Below are 15,971 nucleotides of genomic sequence, written 5' to 3'. Positions count from 1 at the left end.
GCCGGAATATTATTATTATTCGTTACTCATTTCATGACTGAAGCGCCAGCCAAAAAAACAAAACAAACAAAAAACTAGCACCTTTGAAAACAAAAGTGGTAGGGCCAGGAAGCCACCTGGCAATAGGAAAGTGCACGAATCGAGATCCGGCCTCTCCTCATTACGAAGAACCGGCAGATTCAGGTAGCTTGCCGGCCAAGTGAAGTGGTAGCTTGCCTAAGGCAGGTTCCTGTTCTTACAAGGGGTCTTCCGGGCTTCTGACAATGAATTTTCGAGGATTCTAGGGATAACATTGTTGAGCGAACACTGGACGTTGACATTTATAGGAAGGTACTACTTTGGGCGATCTTCAACAAAGTTGTGCTAATAGGCCTTCAAGCAAGTAGGAACCTGTATGTCGATAAGGTTTGTGCCTTGTTTAGGGATAGGTATCCGCTCTTGAAAATCACCGGCCCGCCCCTTCCACCCATCATAGTGCCCCCTCGTCCGTTACTTTACCTCAGTGCTCTCCTGCCCGCGTAACATTATGAAAGGGTTGAGAACAGCAACGGCGACGGTATAGCAAGAGAAAGCTAGAGAGAAAGGGCTATGGGAATGTGAAGGACTCCCTTCGTTGAAAAAGAAAGTGTCGATTGTCTATTCTTTAGGCACTCGCGGGAGACTAATCTCTCCTAGAGAACACGTGTGGGAAGTATTCGTTTCTAATAATCCCAAAGTCTTTAAGGTTTTGACCATTTTGTGTAACCATTAGGATGCTCCGAAAACACTGGAGTACAGGAAGGAAACACTGGTGTCAAAGCATTCTTTGGGAACCACATCCTGTTCTTCCTAGATGGATGATTTGCCCCGTTTGATGCCGTCGTGTGAAAGTTGTTTTCATGATTTAGGAATTCAACTGATTTTAGGTAATCCATCTTTATGTGGCACGACATGAAAGGTGCTATGAAAAACACGTAACCGACCGAATTACGTGAAATGGATAAATCAATCTGGTTAGGGCATTCTTTAGAACTTACTTCAGGAAGAATCATCCAGGGCTGCGGTTGCGGTTTCTTCTTTCTTGTATTCATAACTTTTTTCTATTGCTTTTTCGGCGAAAAGGCAAGCAAGTTTTACCTGACTTAACTGAAAAGCCTAGAAGTGTTTGTAATGCACAGCATCCTTAGCTCAGTCGGATAGAGCAACAACCTTCTAAGTTGAAGGTCACAGGTTCAAGTCCTGTAGGATGCGGAAAGTGCACATTAGATTATATACCTACGGAATGCTTTGCCCTTGTTCAGGGCGGGCTAGCGGGTTCTTCCTTTCAACCGAACCTGCATCATGCTTCGGTCACTTTTCGCTATATTGGTATATGGGATTACTTGCCCCTTTTCACTTCTTTTTAAACAGCCATGATTATAAAGAACCAATCTCACTACGATTTTTATGAAACGAAGAAAGACTTTTTCTTACGGATCTGGTCAAATATTTGACATTTTCCATGATTTCCTCTCTTTCAGGTATTCAGGGAATTCTCTCAAATAGAAGGAATATTACTATTATGCCGACGCTAATTGAGTTAATGTTATTGGCTGTCAATTTGAACTCTCCGGTATTTTCTGTCTATTCGGATGATATGATGGGTTAATCACTCACTTTACTAGTGTTAACGGTGGCAGTTGCGGAATTCGCAATTGGGCTGGCCATTCCGGTGGTAACTTCTCGAATTCGCGGGACCATTGCCGTGGAATTTCCTAATCGCATGAAAGGTCGAGCACCATTAAACTCATTGCACTTCGTTTTTCCTTCTTGAATACGAAGTATACTTTGGCATTAAGGGAGGAGATACGATTCGAATCTCTCTTTTGAAAGCGGATTTACTGAAATCAAACGCTTTTTTCATTCGGCCACTTCCCGCTTCGACTTTCCGAGCCAAGATTAGGGTTTATTTTGATATATGAACCCGGGCATATACGGGCTTTATGAGGTTTTTTCATAAAACGAAATACTCCCGATAGAAAAGTAGGGTCCCATTCACCTTATTCGCTTGCACCACCGGCTTGCTAGAGGCTCTACCGTTTCCGAAGTAATAACTTTTAATATATTAAGAAGAACAAAATAGAATCACCATGGCTAATACTTACTCTTTTACAGTCTGTCAGACTTTAAACGGCTTCTTTTCTTTTCTTTTCTTTTCTTTCGGGCCTCGCCCAAGAAAGAAAGCCGGATCAAGCCAGTTATAGGCTATAAACGTAACAATTGTTATTTGGATTTTCTTATTTACACGCCTGAAGTATCAGGCAACTGTTTGAGGTCCCACGCAGCAGCAGCACGGTCTCGCTGATTTGTTTAGTCGAACGAAAAGGTGTCGCAAAAGAGTTTGATGAGGTCCAATGGCCTCGTATATTTTGCTTATTCAACACTCACTGGAAGATCCTGCTACGCTACCGAGGCTGTGGGCATTGCTAATTCTTTGCCTCTTTGGAGTTCCCCTTCTTGCTTGCTTGCTTGCTTGCTTGCTTGCTTGCTTGCTTGCGCGGGCGGAAGAATGGGCACATGTCATTACAGCAGCGGAAGTGAAACCGGAGACCTGGCGGGAGATTACACCCATTACTGCAAACACTACTAACGAAAAGGTTGGGCAAGAAGACTCAACGATGAAGCGGCACAAAATAACGTAACGAGGGCTACGAGCAGTACAACAGCTACAGGCTGTATACATTCTAACCATCCATAGTGTTGGAAGCAAAAACGACGACTATCTCAATTATTGGGGGGAAAGGGGGTATATTTTATTTTGCAAAAAGGGGATCACGGCTTAGCCCAACTCACTGCTGGATCTTATAGTAGACCGCTTCTTCAGCCACAATGAATGCATAAATGATGCTGCAAACCAAACCACTGCTAGCCAATATCTTACGACATCCAGGCCGCAGGTCGATTGGGGGTAAACTTCTGTAGGTCATATCGTTGATTTCTCTAGCGGAAACGATGGCATCATTTTGAGGCTATTTCAATTCGTATTAGTAGCCTTTTGATCAATTATTGGACTTTTCTTTTTCCGTAGTCGTCGCAACGACCGACAGCGGCGAATGACGGGCGGGAGTATTCTCACCAACAGCCAAGGGAAAGCCATGGCACTTCAAGCGCTCTTTCGCTATTGACCCTTGCCGCCAGACAAAACTGTAACTACAATAAGAAGTATTTCCGAAAAGCAAGCAGCTTTGGCCTATCAGGATCCCGGCCCTTATCTTCCGCATCTTCGGCCGTTGCACCGGCCGGGAAAGTATCCGGAATGTAGGATGATCCGCCTTGTCAGTGGCCGTTCCGCTTACGGTTATTAGCTTTGGCTAATAACTTACTAAGAGATCATCAACCTGCCTCCCTCGTATGGCAGGGATTGACTAAAGAACTGGGCTTGATCTTGGCCCGGAATGAACGCTAGCAATATGCCTAACACATGCAGCAAGTTGGACGTCGTTTCTGTTCTAATTCTATGGAACAGTTGAAGACGAAGTAGCGAACGAGAAAGCTAATACGGAATGGATTGTCCTTCTATTTGTAGTAGTTTGTTTCGGTATTCTGGTATCTTTCCTTTGTTCTTCATTATGCGTAAAAGTTCAAGTTCTCTTCGCTGCAGGATCTGCTCGTCTTTTGCGGATGCGGACCACTTTTCTCTGCCGGTCAAGCACCAAGCTTATCATTGGGGAGGACCCGATGATGGTACGCGGCTGAACGCCAAAGTGATTTGCGTAACCAGAACTGACAGCTAAGGGCAAGGTTACAAGCGGCGAAAAATAGGAATCAGGCATGTTCCATTCGGTGGTTCCGGTTGCTTAAGACTGGTTTCCCTGATAGCTGAAAGTTCTCCAAAAGTATGAAAAGCTGGAGGGCTTTATACCATCCATTCGAATGTGGTTGAATTCTATTCACCAGCCCGAGGACTTAGAGCACACTTGTTCCCACTGCTCGAAGTTTTGAAAACTACTACAAAAGAACGAGGGATCCCCGGTACGAGAACATAAGGGCCGAAACTACTTGAGGCATTCCGTCCGACGTAAGCATCTGGATAATCAGGGATGCAACATGGCATGCCCGAAGGACCTGGGAGATGCGTGAGAGAGAGAGTCAGATTCGCTCCAAGGAAAGTAATCCAAAGATAAATTTAACCCGAAGTCTCTAGGTATTAAAGACCAGGCATTTTACCTATCCGGTAGTAGAACCCTACGAATAAAGCAGAAACAGCTCCCGTAAGAAATGCATGATAGGAATATGCAGCCACGTGATAAGTATCATATAGAGCAACGTCTATCCCGAAATTAGCCGAGACTATACCAGTAAGTCCTCCTATAGTAAACGGAAAAGTAGACCCTACTGCAAATGACATGAGTGTTTTGTATTATATTGAGCCTCCCCACATGATGGCAATCCGACTAGGAACCTTGATTCCAATAAGCACGACAATAATCATGATGGCCGCCGTGAAGTAGGCACGTGTATCCACGTCTGAGCCTACAGTAGACGTATAATAAGCCCGAGCAGTAAATCCAGGAACTCCAATACTGATCATGGCATACACCGTGCCTGAATAACCGAAGACAGGTTTTCTGGGGAGAGTGGAGACGATATAACTAATGATACCAAGTCCTGACGGAATAAAAGTATGAACCTCTAGATAACCGGGGAGCCGAGAAGGATGCTAGTATAAGATAGGGTCCCCTCCTCCAGCAGGGTCAGAAGAGATGATATTAGAGTTTCAATCGGTTGATGACATGGTAATTGCACCCGCCGGTACGAGAGGAGGTGGTAAAGGTAGGAATGCTGTCACTGAAACGAACCGAACGGATAGGGATAATCTATGCATGGTCATTCCGGGTCCGCGCGTGTTAAGGATAATGGTTATAAAATTAATGAAACCTAAAATAAAGAAAACACCTGATAGGTAGAGACTAGAAGTGGCTAAATCAACAGCTCCTCCGGAATGACTGGTTATACTACTCAGAGGGGGATAGCACATATGTTAAATAGCCTCAGGTTGTGTTTGCCTAATGCTATACGCCATATGTCTCTGTATGGATCGGACTGTACCTTTATCTATCATCCTGTCATGAAGCCTTTCCTTTAGAGAATCCCTCAGGTCTACTCGAACTTTTCCCGATTATTCTTATGGCGGATGGCCCTTGACCGGAGCTTCAGCTCTAGTGATTTTATACGAATCGCTTTAGAAGAGCTAACTTGTACCAAGCACTGTCCCACTGTAGACAGTCTTGAATCAATAAGGGCGCGCAAGAAAGAAAAGAAAAGAAGCGGCTTCAGCATGAAGGGCGGGCGGCTGAGTAAGAATATGTGGCCTTCGTCCCATAGCCCCTGATAAAGGCCAATTCGGCCAACCGCTTCTTCTTCTTCGGTTCGGGAAGCGCCTTGTTTTCTGCCCTTCCTGTATGAGGTCTCTCTGCCTCTATAAAGCCGGTAAGCCGATCAAGGTCAGCGGCCATACCTCCGAGATTGACACAAGTCTCTAGAAGAGTAGCACCCCTTGAATCTTTACGGATGTAGCACTTGTGCCCTATTGAGAGCTGCTGCTTTGGATCTTTTAATACCTGATGGGCTGGCTTTACGAACTCCCTCGCAATAGAAATGCTTACTAATCAAGTATGGATATTGACCAAATATAAGAAAAAGCTAGCATCTTTCGATCTGATACACTCCCATGATCTTATGCGCCGCATTGACAGACCTTACATTAAGCATCTTCCTGACGTAGTAAAGGATCTGTAGATTGTATTTGCCTTGGGCAAGCAATAGGGAGACTCAGGTTGTACTCGCGTCTTAGAGCACGATGCTGCCTGCTGAAGCAGCTCACACCCACAAGCTATCCGCAGAGTGATAGATATTCCGCATTGAGTCTCTGATGGGAGGGAAGATTCGCCCTCCCAGGCAGGTTGTCCCCTTGTGGGAAAGGTTTTTGCATATAGCAGTTTGGATTTTGTTGAAGGCCTGCGGCCCGGCTTAGCCTTTTTTTCTGTAGCGAGGACGTTCCTGCATCGAGCGGAATTACTGTTCCCTATGTCTCCACAGGGCACGGCCTTTTTAACCGTCCACCCAGTGCCACTACCCACCTCTACTGAGGCTAAACTTGATGAAAGCAACAGCAAAGATGACGACAACCGAAATAGAATATTATTTAATCATAGAAATGCCGTGTCAGGTGCACCTGTAAGAATCAGAACGAACCGGTTACCGAATCCACCTGTCATCGCCAGCGTAACCGGAAGGGATGTCGTTAAAGAAGCGTAAGCGATTATTAACACATTATAAGGTTAATGATTTCCACCAGGAATTTAATGGCCGGGTTATGCTGATTCCATACAGATTAGTACTAAGAGGCGTGTGCCCATTACTCCAGCCGTGACACCAAAGATTGAGTGTAGAGTACCTATATCTTTGTAGTTCGTAGAAAATAGCCATCTTTACACGAAACGGTTTGTACATGAAAGAGTCTTGGCTACTATAATCAATGTAAGGGAGATGAATCCTATTGCAAATACAATCGGAATGAAGAAATCCTAAAATCCAATAATCAGTTCCACAACCGAAGAGACTTCTAGATCTTTCAGGATTTCTAGGCCACCCGAAAGATCGGGTAGTGTATTCTACGACAGATTGAGGAGCACCTGCGGGAACAACTCTTCGTTGTTATTTTAAAGAGTTGCGATGTCCTCGTGCAATTCGGTCTATAATCTTTCTAAGCTGTTTATGACTATGGGCATGTCTTATCCAATCTGTTTCTTTTCCTCGGTGCTTTATACCTAGGGCAGTCTCCTGCATTCATGGCAGTTCCTATGGTTGCAAAAACAACAAGGAGTCGGTTCCCGTATATACCCGGCTTTTCTTGTATGCTTTCGGCAAGCAAAAAAAACGCTAGCGGGCCTACCACGCTTCGCGCCTGCGTCTTTGCCAGACAGTATTTGCCAGTAGTGCCATCCCACCCGACCTGAGGATTTAGTTTGTCCCTTGCTAAAATATCTTTGAAGAACTTGTACTGATTTTCCAGGTCGGTCCTCGCGAGCGGATATGGGCCCTAGAGGATGGTGTAGAAACTCTCTGCCCGTAAGTCGTGCCTGAAAGCGGTTCATCCGGGTGAAGCCGGCGGCGAGGAATTGACTGGTGCTGCGTTCACTGCTTGCTCGAAGGCCCGTATCCGCGCAGGCAGTAAGCAACAGATTGGTTCGTAACAAAAACAGCTTAGAAAAGAAAAAGAATAAAGTTATTTCCTATTAAACTAGTGATTGTAAAGAAAAAAATCCTTCACAACGCCAAGGTATTTTAGCAAGACACTACATAAGACTTTCGCCCTGGATGATATATGGGTTCTCATGAGAAAGAATGGTCGGTTTCCTTTTAATGAAGTAAAATCCACACCTTGACGCCCGGAATCCCGTAACGAGTGAATGTTTATTAGGAACCGAACTGATGGGCTTTCCCTAAAGTAACACCAAAAGTCTACCTCCTTTCGTGCGTCCTTCGCCTCCTCCTAAATAAATTCACTTTCTCTAAAGTAGCCCAATGGATTGTTAACAAGTTCTACGATATACTTATCTTCAAGCCAACCAAGTACTTTAGCACCTTATTGCATACATGTTCGAACTCAACTCCAGGTCGCGTATAATCACTCTCATTGCAATCAACCATGGCTACTCCAATATTAATTAATTTTGGCTTTCTTTCTATAAACTTTCGTTCCAGCCAGGGAAACGGTGAAGGATAGTGATTTACGGCATGACTGTACAGTTTAGCCGTCACCACTTGTAATTTGAGTCGATAGCCAAACACGGATTATGCCCTCTACGCAGACAGAGAACCGCCCAACCTAGCTGCGCAAATTGCTTGCTTGCTTGCTTGCTTGCTTGCCCCCTTCTTGCGGATGCGGAAGAACTTGCTTGCTGCTAAGTTTTATTAGCGCAGGTGAAGGCCTTTCCGCTGTCTGTGAGGCGGATAACGGGCAATCTCACTCATTGCGCTGTTTTATTGACTTCGCCACGGCACCACTTTTTTGGCGGATAAACGGCCTTCATGCTGCCGTTAGTCGAGGCGGCCCGATGAACCAGTGCAGCAGAAAAGAATTTCGGTTATAGAATGGCCGGTCTCTTTCACTTGCTTCTGATCAAAGGCCGGCAGAGAAGTAGCCGTACAGATAGCATAGGCTGCGGCCTATTCTTGCAGAGAAAACAACTTCGAGAATGATAACCCGTAGGTACCGGTGGGTTCGATCAGTCCCTGGAGTTCGCTAGGTGATATCTATACGGCAAGGAGGATATGAAGCTATCCCTACGGAATCCAATCCCTGTGGTCCTAGATCGGTCCCGAAGCACTAGTCCGGTACCTGCTGCAATCAGTCCCTATGGTACTTGCTGCAACCAGTCCCGAACCCAAAGGTTTGCTACGCTGCCGCTGTAGGCATAGTTGGTACCGATGTTCACTGAGATTGGGAATCCCCGCTTCGTGCTGATCGTATCGTATTCTCTTCGCTTATTGCAGCTGTGGTAATCGAGGCTTTGCTTTGTATTCTCGAAGTACGAACGCTAGCTGATCGCTTCGTATCCTTTCAACCGTTGAGGAGCTGCAACTGCTTGGCGTTGTCTATGGCCATGATTGTATCGCGGTTGGTTCGGGCGGGAATCAATCAAATCGCCACTTTTCACGCGCCCGCCGGTTCATCCCGGAGGAACCGCACAGGAGTAATTCAGACTGTTTCTCTAGTCAATTTCGCGTGACCGTAAGACGCAATTCTGCAAGCGGAAAAAGGGACTCGAACCCTCAACTCCAGCCTTGGCAAGGCTATACTCTACCATTAAGCTATTTCCGCCAGCGGAACCAGAGCCGAGTGCGGTTCTTCCCCCGTAGAGAAAGCGCTATAGCTTTCGGGGGAAGAACCGCAATGAAGACTTCATTGCGGTTCCCTTGGAACTATTGACTTGAGACTTCGATGACTCATCGATAGGTCCATGCCCGGAGAGATTCGAACTATCCCGGATTCGAAGTTTGGTGCTCGAGCTACAGGCACAAGTTGACCTTACAGACCGAACAGAGGCTAGTAAAATCTAACGCTTAGCTTAGAAGGTCGTAAGATCAGACCAGACTTCGCCCGGAAAACGAACGTAAAGCATTGAAAGAGCGTTGCTTAGTGGCTGGCTTTGGCCGCCTTTACGACCCAAAGACGAATCTCCGGGTCCCAGCTTATTATCCTGCAATGTTACGGATTGACTGTTACTGGTGCTAGGTAAGGAGTTTCAGTTTTGGGCGTCACTTTCGAAATATCTCGAGTAATGGGTTCATGTGAGTGCATGAACAATCCAACTACTCTACTAGGCTGCTTCCCGCCCTGTTTCGCAGCTTGCTCCCCTTCGGCGGCACGGCACGGCACGGCACGGCACGGCACGGCACGGCACGCACGCACCTGTCTTCCCGCATTCCGTCCGCTGAGCGCAAAGCGTCGACAAAGAAAGCAGCTACCTTTTCATTATTATACTGTAATCCCAGCGCAAACAAAAAAACTGCCATGAATATCGAGAACGGAACAAGAAGCCACAACGAAATCAAGTCAAGTCTACGGAAGCTTAATCCGTTTGTTCTTCGTAAACAATTGGATACAAAGTCAGTACTAACCCATAAGGCTCTGTTTCAGATTCAAAACTAGGGTTCAGCTATGAGATTTGACTCTAGGTCACGCCTTCGGTTTGTGTTTTCCGCTTGAAACATAATATCACTCGTTGTACCGGAACGGATCCCTGAAAAGTTACTTAATCCGCTGTTAGCGTCAAAAATTGTAAACCCCCTGAAGTTCATAAAGGAAGAGGTATAAAATATTGAAATGAAATTATACGTAGAAAACAAGGAGAAAAGAAACAAATCGCGTCATATATTCCAGGAACCAAATCAGTTTCCAATAAATAAGTCAGACTTGCCTCAACCTAAATCTCCGGAACTGGACCCAAAAAAGCCACTTGGGTTTGTGATTAATCAGGTCCCGGCGATAACACTAAGGTTAGTAATCTGACTCGGCACTAAATTGACCAGATTAGCATAATAGTACGTTGAAACAATTTCCTAGTTGATTCGGAATTAAAGAGAGAAATTTAGTAATATATCAAATGATTAATTAATATCAGCCGTTACCGCGGATTCCGTCACAAAGCAGGATTGCCATTACGTGGTTAATGAACCTACAGCAATGTTAAGATCTGTCGCAAGTCAAGAAAAGTTTCAATCAATCAACGAAAGAAGAATAATTCGTTTTTCATTCACAAAAATGAGAGAAGGCAAGACGCCAGGAAGAAAACGAAACCGAAGGAATAGAAATGAAGAATACAATTATGTAAAAGCAGCCTTCTGAACACTAGTAATAGTAGCCGCGCCGCTAACAGAAATGGGGAAAACACCACTAAAAGCCAAGAAAGCACCACGGTATTGCCCATACTTAACCAACTTTTAGTAATACTTTCATTATCATAATAAATTGCAAGGGAGATGAAAGAACAGGGTCCTCCTCAGGTTGTTCAAGAGGGTTTAAGGGTTTCCGTCGCTCGGACAAGTATGCAGCTTAAGCAACTGCGGAACGTGTCGCGTAAGCTGCCACTTAACCCGAAATTAGGTCAGTTGAAGTGAAAATAAAAGGAATTGGTCTTGTAAGAAAGGGATTTTCGCCGAAAAGTTCAAAAGAGGGAGGTCCTGTTACTATCAGAATTCACGACGTAATCCCAATGCTACATAATGGATGCTGACCCCCTAAAAAACGTCGTGTCTAAATACCACCATAGAGCTATTTGTCTCTACTCACCAACGTCAGAAGGTTTGGATTGGTCCTACAGCCCAGCAGGTCATGGAAGGCTTGGCTCGAGCAAGGCGAAGGAATAAACCCGAATAGAGCAGCGAAGCGGGGAGATGGAATGGAAAAAGTCGACTCAAATTAGAATAATTGCAGTTTAGTTAATACCTTACTCGTCTATTCGTTCATCCAATTTCTCCATACGACAAATATCCATTTTTTTTTGCCAATCGATCGAAAGAGTCGGCTCCGCGAAAGGTAGTTGCACTGCGGGGCTCACTCTGGAATTTGATCCTATGATTTAGAGCTATGTGGATGCCCTCCCTCCGCGTAGTCCCTCACCTTTCAGTTGTATATATCTATTTCTCTCCGTCTCTGCATAGCTACGGATACACGGCTTTAGCGCTTCATTCACCCAGTCTATTCTGTCAAAACTTACTTTCTTTATAATGCAAACCAACACTGGGGGAAGGTCCGATCCCTCCCCTCTATATCAATGACATGGTTCACCTCGTCGTGAGGTTACTTCCCTTTCCCATCTCTTTCTTGCTAGGAACTGCCATGAATGCAGGAGACTGCCCTGGGTATAAAGTGCCGAGGAAAGGGATTCGACGGAAGAGAAAGGGAACGAGATTGTTTAAAGCTAGAGCAACGGAATAACCATCTACTATCTCGGAAGAAAGAATTACCAACTATCACACCAAATTGCCAGTGGATGAGATCGGTTGAGTGGTATCGGTTGGGGATGGAATTGCACGTGTTTATGGATCGAACAAGATTCAAGCAGGAGAAATGGTAGAATTCGCCAGCGGTGTGAAAGGAATGGCTTCGAATTCTGAGAATGAGAATGTAGGAATTGTTATATCCGGTAGTGATACCGCCATTAAAGAAGGAGATATGGTCAAGCGCACTGGATCTATTGTGGACGTTCTTGTAGGAAAGGCCATGCCGGGTTGTGTAGTTGATGCGTTAGGAGTACTCATTGATGGAAAAGGTGGGGCGGCCGTTAGATCATCTGCGGTCGAAAAAGGTTGCATACAGGCATGAGACTAACCAGAACCCGCGAAGGGAGGCCGAGACCATAGCATGTCGCAAAAGAAAGCACGATTGAAGGCAAAGCGGACGAATGAAAATCATCGTGCAGCCCGGTAGTTTGGTGAAAGATGAGGCCGAAAGCAGCAAATCGGAGTCTTTTTCGGGTGACCATGCCCTATTCGTTCGTTCGACGTGTTGCCAGATAGACGCGGATATGCTCCCTGCCTGCTATAGGCACATTATGGTCAGGCCCGATTGAGTGCCACTTCTCCCGCCCGTAAACGAAAGTTTACAGCAAGCATGAGAGCGGATTACCTATCTATTCTATTGGGGACGGAAGACTGAACGACATCCCGGCAAGCCAAGCAAAGTGGGACCTTTCAACTCTTATCTTATTATGGTCCCAACCATCCGCAGGTAAAACCGGCGAGATCTTCGGCGGGAGGAAAGCCCCGGAAAGAAGTCAGAGGGCCCATACCACCTGCCTACCCTCCTAAGGCGGAACCGGCACTTGGTGAATGCCAAGTAGAAAACGGGAAGGAGCCTATGCATTTGTCATGCCCGGAGTTCGAAACAGAATAACGAAAAGGCAAGCAAGTTTTACCTGACTTAACTGAAAAGCCATTTTCCTCTCTGCAAACTCCAGGAGAGAGTGGACTTCAGGAAATCACAAAGTGGGTCCCCAAGGAGGAAAGGAGGAGGGAACTTGTGAGGAAGTTTCCACCCTCCTTTCGGCCTCTGGGGTTAAACAAGACCCAGATAAAGTCAAGTTAGAGAGCCGTGTAATGGGCGACTATTCCGCACGGTTCGGAGAGCACAACTACGATCACTTCTCCTCGGCAGAAGCTTGACTCTATCTTTGAGCGCGGTAGAATGAAGACGTGTAGAAGTCAAAGTCTCTGGGATTATTGCACGTAAATCTGTCCACGAACCTATGTAAACAGGGTTAAAAGCGGTGGATAGCCTAGTCCCTATAGGTCGTGGTCAACGGGAACTGATAATCGGCGACCGACAAACTGGAAAGACTGCTATAGCTATTGATACCATTCTGAACTAGAAACCAATCAACGCATAGGGCACCTTCGATAGTGAAAAATTGTTTCGCGTGTACGTAGTGATTGGATAAAAACGTTCAACCGTGGCATAATCGGTTAAGATTCCCCCGGAAGCCGGTGCTCTGGAATATCTCATTATTGTTGTAGTCACGGCTTCGGATTCTGCTCTCCTGTAATTCCCGGCACTACATCCTGGTCGTGCTACGGGAGAGTCTTCTAGAGATCATGGAATGCACGCATTAATCATCTATGACGATCCCAGTAAGTAATCAGTGGCATATTGATAAATGTCATTATCGCCACGTTGACTACTAGGTTGTGAGGTTTCCCTCGGAGATGTCTTCTATTCATATCTCTGTTCATCGGAAAGAGCCGCCAAAAGGTTAGACTAGACTGGTGTAGGTAGCTCGATTGCTTCACTCGTCATTGAAATATAAGCTGGAGACGTTTCTGTTTATACTCTTATCAATGTCATTCTCATTACAGATGGATAAATCCTCCCGGAAACTGAACCTCTCTATCGCGGAGTTTGGCTCGTTATTAACGTAGGATTACTCGTTAGTTGTGTTGGGTCTGCCGCTTAGCCGAAAGCTATGAAAGCACTTCGTGGCACCTTAAAATTGGAGCCGGCATAACATCGTGAAGTTGCCGCTTCTGCGTAATTTGGGTCAGACCTCGATCCCGCTATTTAGTATTCGCCATATTGCGGCGCTAGGCTTACCGAGGTACTTAAATAACTATAATATCCCCTGATCCCTATCGAATGACAGATTGTAGTTATCCTCGCGGCGGTCAATGGGTTCCCGGACTAGATCCCTTTGACATAGATCGCTTAATATGAGAAGGAACTCCCCGACAAAATCAAACCACACATACTTGAGGGTATCAAGGAGTAAAAGCTATTGAGTGAAGAGGTGTAGAAAAATCCGGCTACGTTCCGCTAAAAAATTGCCAGTTCTCTATCATCAGTAACAACTGGTTCAGTCTAGTTCAAGAGATGGGGAAGGAGGCCCCCTCACGTAATTACTAAGGAGACCCTCCCTTTTGTTTGTAGGAGCGTTAGGCGGGTGAGCGGATAACGGCGGGAATTGAACAAGCCGATAGATCACCGCCACCTAACCTATAGGTGGTTTGCGGGAATTGGCCCAGTTACCTCCTATAGAAATGCTTTGTTTGTTTGTCTTTTGGTAGGGACAGTCATTACGCGTAGCTTCGTTGGACACAACGACTGGCAACGGTTGATTTCGGCCGGCAGCTTCGGGGAAAGGTTTGAACCCATGGCTATGGCAATCTATTTTCTGGCTTCTTTTTTTCTAAAATAAATTCCGATTCGCTAGAGAGAGATCAATTGCTTGCTTGCTTGCGGGGTGGAGTAAATGGCCAACTCGTCAGGCTCATGACCTGAAGACTGCGGGTTCAAACCCTGCCCCCGCACTACATGTTGTCAACAGTAAAAAAGCAAATGAAGATTATTGTATAATAATCCATGCTTAAGAATGGGAAACTAACGTGACTATTCATATTGTCAATTCGTTATCATTCGTGTTGTCAATGAGACGGTGACATTCCAATGAAGCGGTTTTCATCATCATGAAGGCCTTCATGCATGCATGAAGAACCTGTTTGGTTTGATGAACATGCCGGTTCATCATGCTTGCTGTTTAAAATACTCGTTAGGTGGTTCCGCTTTTCTTTTGGGGAAGGCGTGCGTTTCAGGCTTGCAGGGAAAAGTGCCATTTCCGAGTTCAAAGATTGCTGCTTTAAAGTGGAAAGAAAAGTGCAAAGCATCTTCTTGCCAGTGATTCATCAAGATTGCCGCCGGCTCGGTTTAAAGTGAAAAGAAAAGTGCTGCTTTGCTTTGCTTTGCTGGATTCGCAGATTATGGCCAGAAGATGATATTGCCTTCTTGCATGATCCTTCTGAATTTTACCAACGGAATTTCGAAATTCCAGCATTCAATTCTTTCCGCAATCTGAGCCGCATTAAAGATTATCGTATAATAATCCATGAATATTCAGGCCTTCTTGAAAGTTCAAAAGAAGAACTTTGGTAGCCATTTATATTACACTTTTTACCGCTTCTTCTTCTTCCGCAGTGCAGTTTTCTTGCGCTTCATGAAGAAAAGGTGCTGTTTGAAATTGTAGCTTGAATCTTATCGGAAAACTAACTCTAGGCCTTCTTGATGAACAGCTATGGATAATACGGCGGAAGTTGCTTGCGGGGAAGAACCAAGGTGGTGGATGAACCCGCTGCTTCATCAGCGCGATGAAGACGATTAACGCTACTTATCGGCTACGGTAAAGTCAGACGGCCCTCAATCAACCAAAAAACATTACTGAAGATGGCCTGCGTAGCGCATACGATCTCCAATCACTAAGAGATGCAAAAGAAATTGGCTACTTCTCTGACCAAAGAGGGCAATGACGACGTAGTAATAGTTGGTAGTGACTCCTCTCATGGTTTAGGTAGCTCAGTTGGTTAGAGCAAAGGACTGAAAATCCTTGGGTCAGTGGTTCAAATCCACTCCTAAACAGCGAATTATTAGGTTCAAATCTCAATTATGCGCTAGATGCAACTAAAACCCGAAACCTCTTTGAGCTAGAGCCACAGAGCTCTCTATCTGTCCGATCTTAGCACCAACCCTGAGCAAATGGTGTGGCCTACCTGCTCCGGACGAGTGGCTCGAGAATAGCGCAAAACCAAATTATGGAAATTTCGCGTAAAGTGTGGTGGACAGCCTGCCCCCTGTGGATAGGTTTTTGGGTAATATTTGTTTTTCAGATTTCCCTTCCCTTCCCTTCCCTTCCCTTCCCTGTACGCACGCGGGATCTTAATTGGAGACGTAAGCGTCGCGGAAGGGCGGGCGGCATTCTCCCCACGCACGACGGTACCCCGTTTCTTTATAAACACGTAATCAGGGATTGGCTCTCTTTCGCGAACTTTCTATACTCCGAAAGACGACAAAGAATAAGACCAGTTCTTGTTCCAACCTGAGCTTCAATGCTCGCACCTACTCTCCGCCTTTACTCAAGGATACCGCCTTTCCTTTCCTTTCCTTTCCTTTCCTTTCCTTTCCT

General features: G+C 45.5%; 1 long non-coding RNA gene and 2 other non-coding genes across 3 annotated transcripts; all 3 read left to right on the top strand.

Annotated features, from left to right (window-relative positions):
• The first annotated feature begins 1,156 nt into the window (after positions 1–1,156).
• TRNAR-UCU (transfer RNA arginine (anticodon UCU)) lies at positions 1,157–1,230 on the top strand. Its single transcript has one exon. It is a non-coding gene; the product is annotated as a tRNA-Arg (tRNA).
• A 5,967-nt stretch (positions 1,231–7,197) lies between these two features.
• LOC147849008 (uncharacterized) lies at positions 7,198–11,489 on the top strand. The gene is made up of 2 exons (XR_015531856.1): positions 7,198–8,414; positions 8,518–11,489. It is a non-coding gene; the product is annotated as an uncharacterized LOC147849008 (long non-coding RNA).
• A 3,864-nt stretch (positions 11,490–15,353) lies between these two features.
• Positions 15,354–15,427, top strand: TRNAF-GAA (transfer RNA phenylalanine (anticodon GAA)). Its single transcript has one exon. It is a non-coding gene; the product is annotated as a tRNA-Phe (tRNA).
• Positions 15,428–15,971: the final 544 nt, after the last annotated feature.

The sequence above is a fragment of the Azolla caroliniana genome, unplaced genomic scaffold (assembly GCF_043228905.1).
Source record: "Azolla caroliniana isolate FFs.n. ecotype wild unplaced genomic scaffold, voAzoCaro1.0.p SCAF_152, whole genome shotgun sequence".
NCBI classification, from domain to species: Eukaryota; Viridiplantae; Streptophyta; class Polypodiopsida; order Salviniales; family Salviniaceae; genus Azolla; species Azolla caroliniana.
This window is presented reverse-complemented; position numbering and strand designations above follow the sequence as displayed.